Source organism: Tursiops truncatus, chromosome 20 (genome assembly GCF_011762595.2).
Source record: "Tursiops truncatus isolate mTurTru1 chromosome 20, mTurTru1.mat.Y, whole genome shotgun sequence".
NCBI lineage: Eukaryota > Metazoa > Chordata > Mammalia > Artiodactyla > Delphinidae > Tursiops > Tursiops truncatus.
This window is the reverse complement of record NC_047053.1, coordinates 46,863,933-46,870,834: the sequence shown is the minus strand read 5'-3', so window position 1 is coordinate 46,870,834 and position 6,902 is coordinate 46,863,933. Positions and strand designations below refer to the sequence as shown.

The following is a 6,902-nucleotide window of genomic DNA, read 5'->3' as shown; positions in this document are numbered from 1 at the left end:
TGCACTGTGGCGAAGTGCTGTTGGGGACCCAGCCATTGTGCGCTGTGCCCTTGCTGCTCCCGGGGACGCAAAGGCCTGAGCAGAGGCCTGTGTTGTCTAAGCGCTGATTCTCCACTCAGCCCCAACAGGACCAGGGTTCTAGAATGATGGGGATGGGGGGCTGTGCCTCTTTATAGGACTGGAGTCCCGGGAACAAGGTCCCCAAGCATGAGGTACCCTCTGCTTTGGGTGGACCAGCGAGACCCTGGTCACTCGTTTCCAGAAGAAGAGCTCCAAAGCCGGGAGGTGGCCCTGATGACGCACGTGGTCCCCACGGCCATCCTCTCCTGCCCCTCCTTTAAGGATCCCAAGGGCCCCATCCCCCCACAGGTCTCCATGTATGCCGTCAGGGCTCCCCCTTCCCTCACCTCTATTGTGTAAGAGACCCCAGCTGGAAGCACCCCAGTGGACTCCAAGGGGCCCAGGTCACATGGCAAGAGACCCGAGTGGGAGTGCAGGGGTGGCTCAACCAACCCCGCCATCGCTGCACCCAGCACTGGGGCTGCAGAGCCCCTAAATTGAGTGAGGCACCCCCTGCCCCTTCCTCCCAGCCGGCATGATTAGCAATGAGTGCGTCGTTGGGAAAATTATTAATTTCCATTCATCAAGTTTACTTCTGGGAAAGTTTGCCAATTAAGTCGGCATGCCAAGGTGCCCAGAATAAAAGGGAGAGGGAGGAGGCCTGGGACAGTCCTTTCGGGAAGTGAGGGGGGCATCAGGTGTAGATTCCATGCTCCTCAGGAGTTTGGAGGGTGAGGAGGAGTTAGGAGGCTGCTCCCAGCCCAGCCCACCCGTGGCAGCGAGCGCAGGAGAGGTCAAGGCTGCTTCAGTCCTGGTCTTTCTGGCTGGGGCTGCAAGATGTCAGGGTGTGTGTGTGGGGGGGGTGTTGTGTGTTGTTGGGGGAAGGGTGACAGGCTGGGCTGGGAGCCCTGGCTTTGACAGTGCCCGACAAAGTTAACGCTGGGTCTGAAAGGCAGGAGCTGGTGGCGGAGGATCCTGTGACGACCAGGGCTGGAGTGTGTTTCAGGCTTTCCGATGTTCCGCCCTGGTCTTTCCCGCACTTTCTTTCCCTTCTTTGTCCGAAGCCAGACCCCTCCACCTTCGAGGCTGGATTCCAACTCTCCCTTCTTTGTCCGAAGCCAGACCCCTCCACCTTCGAGGCTGGCAACTCGACCTCTCAAGTGCCCGTGCCCACTGTGGGCTGTGGCTGGGCTTGGAATGTGGCTGTTCTGATCCTGGGTTCTCCAAGTGCCCGAGGTCTGTCTGTGGGTTGGGGAGGGGGAGGGGGAGGAGCGCAGAAGGAAACCAGGGAGACACACCTGCGAGGCGGTCTGGGCCCTCAGGCCTTGGCAGTGCACATGGTGTCCCGGTTAAGCACACAGCGCCGGGACGACGGGACAGCTGGACCCTCCAGAGGCTGTAGAAACGGACATCTGATCCACACACAAGGCCAGGAAAAGGGGGACAGAGCCACAGCAGGGATCCTGACACAGAGTCTCCAAAGACAGGCTGCTTCGGGACCTGAGGAACCTGCCCAACTGACAGTGGGGTGGGGTGGGGTAAGGGAAGCCGCTGTGCCAAAGGTCCCAGGGTCCTAGGAGACAGTCCTGCCCAGCAGGCTTCCGGATAGCTGGCTCAGGAATTCTTCCCCGGCCCACTCTGCAGCAGCCAGGGACAGAAGGGCAAGGCCTTGGAGTGACTTTTCATTGCTTTTTAAAAGGCAGCCCAGGGCTTCCCTGGTGGCGCAGTGGTTGAGAGTCCGCCTGACGATGCAGGGGACACGGGTTCATGCCCAGGTCCGGGAAGATCCCACATGGGCCCGTGAGCCATGGCCGCTGAGCCTGCGCATCCGGAGCCTGTGCTCTGCAACGGGAGAGGCCACAACAGTGAGAGGCCCGCGTGTCCTCTGCATTTCCTGCTGCTCCACGTCCCATTTCACCTCGGCCACTCCCTAATCCTCCAAATGGAGGAGCTGCGGCCCCTAACCCCCTCAATTTATGCCCTAGCTGCTGCCCCCCCATCAAACCCCAGAAGTACTTAGAAACGTAAATTAAAATAAATTCCATTTGTAAATCACAAAATAGGGGCCATTTTTATTGCATAACAACCATTAATGAAGTATAGTCCCTGCCACCTTAATTGCCTGGAGACTAAAGTTCAATTCCTGTCGGAGTGCAGGCCCGGGACCTGTGCGTCACAGCCACGCACTGGCGTAACACAAGTGTAAATACATTTACAGGCAGGATGAGGAGCTTCAGGGAAGCTCCCAAGGACTCCGTGGTGGAGGCCCTGCCTCCTGAGTGAGGGGTCAGGGGTTCCTGGGGACGAATGGACGCGAAGAGGCCTCTTCGCCTGCCCCCCTCCCCTTCCTAACCGAGGAGGGCGCACAGAGGGCGGGCAAGGAGAGGCAGGCCCAGGCTGGGCTGTGTGAAGGCCCCCAGAAGGCCCTGTACATTCACCACCACTCCCCCAGGAACAGAGAAGACTGGTGAGGCTGACACAGGGAGGCCCAGACCAGTCACACGCTGCAAGACCAGCTGGCCAGCCTGGCTTTCCCTGGCCCCCTCCTGGGCGCAGCCATGGCCACTTTTCTGGGCTTCTCGCGCCACTGGGGGAGGGGGCCAGGAGGGCCAGAGTCCCCTCCTCAGCAGGAGTCCCCAGGGCAGAAGCTGGAAGCCAGGTCCTGTGTGTAGCTGGCCAGCAGAGTCACCCGACCTCTTCCCCGGCCAGACAGGTGGGCCCACCGCTGCTGCCAGCTCGAAGAAGCCACTGTTCAGCCCTGTGGGTGGGGGGGGCAGCATTAGGGAACAGGACTATGTGCCCAACAGAGAGTGCGGAGGACAGCAGGGGCCTGACTGCCCAGGGAGGGGCTAGCCTCCCTCCCCAGCCCCCTCATCCCATCCCCCAGGGCCCAGGCCCATTAATCTTTAACTGTCTCTGGTATAGAGCTGACACCCAAAGCAAACAGGGGTAGGATTCCAGGGGAAGGGACACCCCGGTGAGGGGTCGCCTGGAGGGGCTGGGGGTGGGGGTGAGGTGGTGCGGAAAGGTCTACCTCTTGCCCCACCCCCACCGATACTGGAGGAAACTACTTCTCCCCAGTTCGGAGAGACGAGACCTCTCCCAGGGGTGATGGGGGCAGGGGCAAGACCCCAAAGGCGAGGTTGGTTTGGGATCCAGACCCGAGGTAGATTTGGAAGGTTCTGAAGGCCGAGGAGGGGGCTGGGGCCAGAGCAGGGGAGGTGGTCCCCAGCTGAGGTGCCCGCAGCTGCCTGAGGGCAGAAGCGTCCCAGGAGAAATTAGGGCAGGGGGCGCTTCCTCCAGAAATCCGCTGGGCTATTGTTACGCTTTCCGAGACCAGGGAATTTTTCCAGGAGGTTGTGACAACCAAAAATAATAATAATAACGCCCCTCCCCCAGCAGCAGGAATTCTGGAAAAAACAGCTGCTGCCGCTATCGGGCCGAGGAAAAAACAAGGTCAGGCGCTGCGAAGATTCAATTTAAGGAGCGCACCCGCAGCCCGCCAGCCGCTCACTGGAATGCATGCGGTCCTCCCAGTGCTGGGTGCGGGGTTCCCGGCCGCGCGGGCGCCACGTGGAGCGTCCGGCTGGACCTTCAGCTCCGGGGTCCTGGGCTCGCGCCTGGCTCCCCCGTCGCAGACTGGCTGTCGGGTCGGAGTCCTACCTGGGAAAGGGTGGACCGCACTTGGGGCTGCCTACCGGCCCCGGATGCTCAGGGAGGGGTTGGGGGCTAAATCTGACTTCAACAAACCGCCCACTAAATGGGGGAGGGGCGAGAGAGAAGTGGGAGGACGTCGCAGTCTGGAGAATTGAGCCCGACCTTAATCGGAAGTGACAGTAGAATGGGCCGCGGGCGCTGGCGGGCCAGGCCCGGGCAGGGCCACTGAGTCCCCCATCCCCCCTCGGTCTTCCGCTGGCCTCGCGGGCCGCGCCTTTCTCCGCCGCCGGGAGGGACTGTCAACTGCTGAGCGCGGAGAGGGCGGCCTCCGGGATAAGCTCAGAGGCGGGGGGTTGACCGGCCCTGGGCAGTTCCGCGCGGGATGCCCACTCCCCACGGGCCACGAGGTGGAGGACAAGGCGGGTCCTGGGGCCAGCTCCTGCGGTCGCCCTGGGCGAACCCTCACGGTCGGGGCGAGCCCTCTTGGTCGAGGCGGGCGCGGAGCACGCCCAGCGGGAGCGCAGTTGTTTTGCACAAAGTAGCGCGAGCCTGCTCCATTCCCGGTGTCCTGCCGAGGGCCCTACCAGGGGAACGCGCGCCTGGCTTTCAGAGGCGCGCCTTCTCCATCCCACCCGCGCTGCCGGGGGAAGCTGTACGGCGCCGAGGGCGGTCAAAGGCTTCGGCCCCTGTGGGTGCTCCGACGGCCCCGAGACTCCGGAGCCTGGCTGGGCATTTCGACTCTTCCAAAGACCCCAAGGCTTCTCGGGGAAATGGCACCGCGTGCGCGCCGCTGCCGAGGCCTGCGCGGCGTGGTGAGGGCCGCCAACGGGCCGGAGCCGGGGAGATAAGGCCCGCTGCTCCGCGGAGCCCCCCGCTCGGCCCGAGTGTCTCTTCCCGGACCACCCCCTCCCGGGTGTGAGTTCGTGTCTCTCCCGCAGAAATTAACAAATAATTCTCGGTATTTCCCAAACTGGGGAACCGGGGGCGAGGAAGAAGAACGGAGAGAGGAGGGGACAGGGCAGAACCCGTTGGTTTTTTTACTTTAAAAATTTTATGTTTTATGTCACAATCACTTTTCGTTAAGACCACAAACATCCAATTTGGCTTGGCGTAATAAAATCAGCCGGAGCTCCCTTAAACGGAGCCATTCCGGTGAATTAAGTTGTGAAATCTAATCTATTATATCCATAAAGGAGAATGCTTTCATTGTAAATTCAGGTTATAAAGAAACTATACCTGGGCCACCAGCCTCCCTTTCGGATTTGCTACTCGAAGCCTTATCAAATTACTTCAAAATGTTGGACTACCCTCTCCATATCCAACAGCAACAGAAATTAAATGTGGCAACATTTCTTCTAACTCTATGAAAGGGTCAGAAACAACCGCCACAACAAGGGGGTATAATTAAAAAAAGACACCTCTCTCAACCTCTTCTCTGTGTTGGGAAGCCAGTTACTATTTTCCCAATTAATGCGAGTTTTTAAAACAATCTAAACGAGCCAAGACTTCTTTCACTTTCTCTCCTGCCCAGGCTGGTCTGGGGCGCAGCTCCTGGGTGGATGATCGCAGGTGGGCCCCAGGACCTCTGGAGAAGGGCGCGGAGACTTCCTGGCTCAGCTGAACCTGCATCAGAGGTCCTCACCCACAGCCTGCACACCTGAGCCAGGGAAGGGGTCCTCGGAAGCCAGGCTGGCTCTCTAGCTTCGGTACCCCGCCCTCAGGCCAGGGCGCTTGCTTCAGCAGTGGCCAGGCCAGACAAAGGAGTCACCAGCAAGGGGTTAACGGCCGCCGCCACCCGCCCCCCCTTCTTAGTCCTCCCCACCACACCCTCCTAAGGCAGTTCGGATAGGGAAATGCAGCACACTAGTAATATTTATTTGGTTAGCAAACTGGGTGAGGGTATTTGTGGCCCTTCCTTGGATGGGGGTCTTGGACCCTAGTCACTCCCTGGCCAGACTACCCCTTCCCCCTACAACACCTTCCTCCGTTTCTGAGAACTAAGCCTCTGCACTGGCCAGAAATTGAGGCCCCCAAGGACTCTTCACTCTCGCCCCTGAAGAGGCGTGTTGGGGGACTGGGAGGAGGCGATCCATAGTTCCCAAATTCCCAGGTAACCGGAGGACGCAGCTTTTGTCAGTCCCGCGAAGATTTATGAGGCGCAGGCGCTGTCGGTCGGAGTGTGGGCCAGGCCTCGTGGAGGCCGCCAGCGCACCCCGTCTAATCTTTGATTTCCATGTAATTATTTTTTTCCTGCCACTTTCAACTCTGAGTCCGGAGAGGCGAACAAAGGGAAGAAGATGGGGGATGGGGCCGCCAGTCAGTGGCATGGAATTGGTCTGGGATCGCCCCCCCAGAACAGTGTGTGTGTGTGGGGTCCTTCAACGTCCCAGGCTCCTGTCCTGCGCGGGCTCCCAAGAGGGTGAAGGATGAGGGTGACCAGACTGGGGCTGGGACCAGGAGGGGACTCACTCTCCAGCTCGGCTCACCCCCAGCCGCTGGGCCAGGGCGGGAGCGGATGCTCGGGAGTGGGGTTCTGAGGCCCGCGTAGTCCCCCCACCGAACCTAGCGCGCCACAGGGCAGTGCTTCTAGGGAAGAAGCCTTGTTAACGCCCTTGCGCGGAGGGAGAAAGAAAAAATACTTTTCCCTAAATTGCAATTAAGGGGGCCGTGGAGGAGTTCGACAGGTCCGGTACGCCCAGCCCGAGGCGGCAGAGAAGGCAGAGGGAGGCCGGATTTTTCTTCCCGCACGGAAAAGGCCCGCCCAAGCGGGTAAGAAAGAGTGAAGCTTGCATTTTTCACGTTTAAAAAAAAAGAATCCAAAATGGAAAATGATTTTAGTGGTCACCCACCCATAAGTCAACTAAAAACAGGGATGATCAGAGTGTGGGTAATTCGGGGGACCATATATCTTCGGCGCCTTTTCCACTGGAATCGGGAGCCTTTTATGGCTTGTTTTGTTTTATTTCGAGAGAAATGAGGTCCGGGGCTTTGGTGGATGCGGGTCTGCGTCGGGAGCGCCACGCCGGGACGAACGGGTACAAGCGCAGCCAGGATACCGCGAACCTCTCGGCTCGTCCCGGGAAGGTGGAAACCGAAACTGCGCGCTTTACCCCCAGGAGAGCTCTTTCCCGCCCTCGGGGCCCCTGCTCCCCAGCCCGGTAACCAGGACTCGGGAAAAGATGGGG

The 6,902-nt window shown here is 59.9% G+C and overlaps 1 long non-coding RNA gene across 2 annotated transcripts; it reads right to left on the bottom strand.

The window, feature by feature from the left end:
• Positions 1-387: 387 nt before the first annotated feature.
• On the bottom strand, positions 388-5,535 carry LOC141277432 (uncharacterized). 2 transcript variants are annotated; one of them, XR_012328852.1, is made up of 2 exons: positions 3,553-5,535; positions 388-2,818 (listed from the first exon to the last, which is right to left on the bottom strand). It is a non-coding gene; the product is annotated as an uncharacterized lncRNA (long non-coding RNA). The 2 variants fall into 2 exon arrangements; XR_012328851.1 differs by having other exon boundaries at positions 3,575-5,535.
• Positions 5,536-6,902: the final 1,367 nt, after the last annotated feature.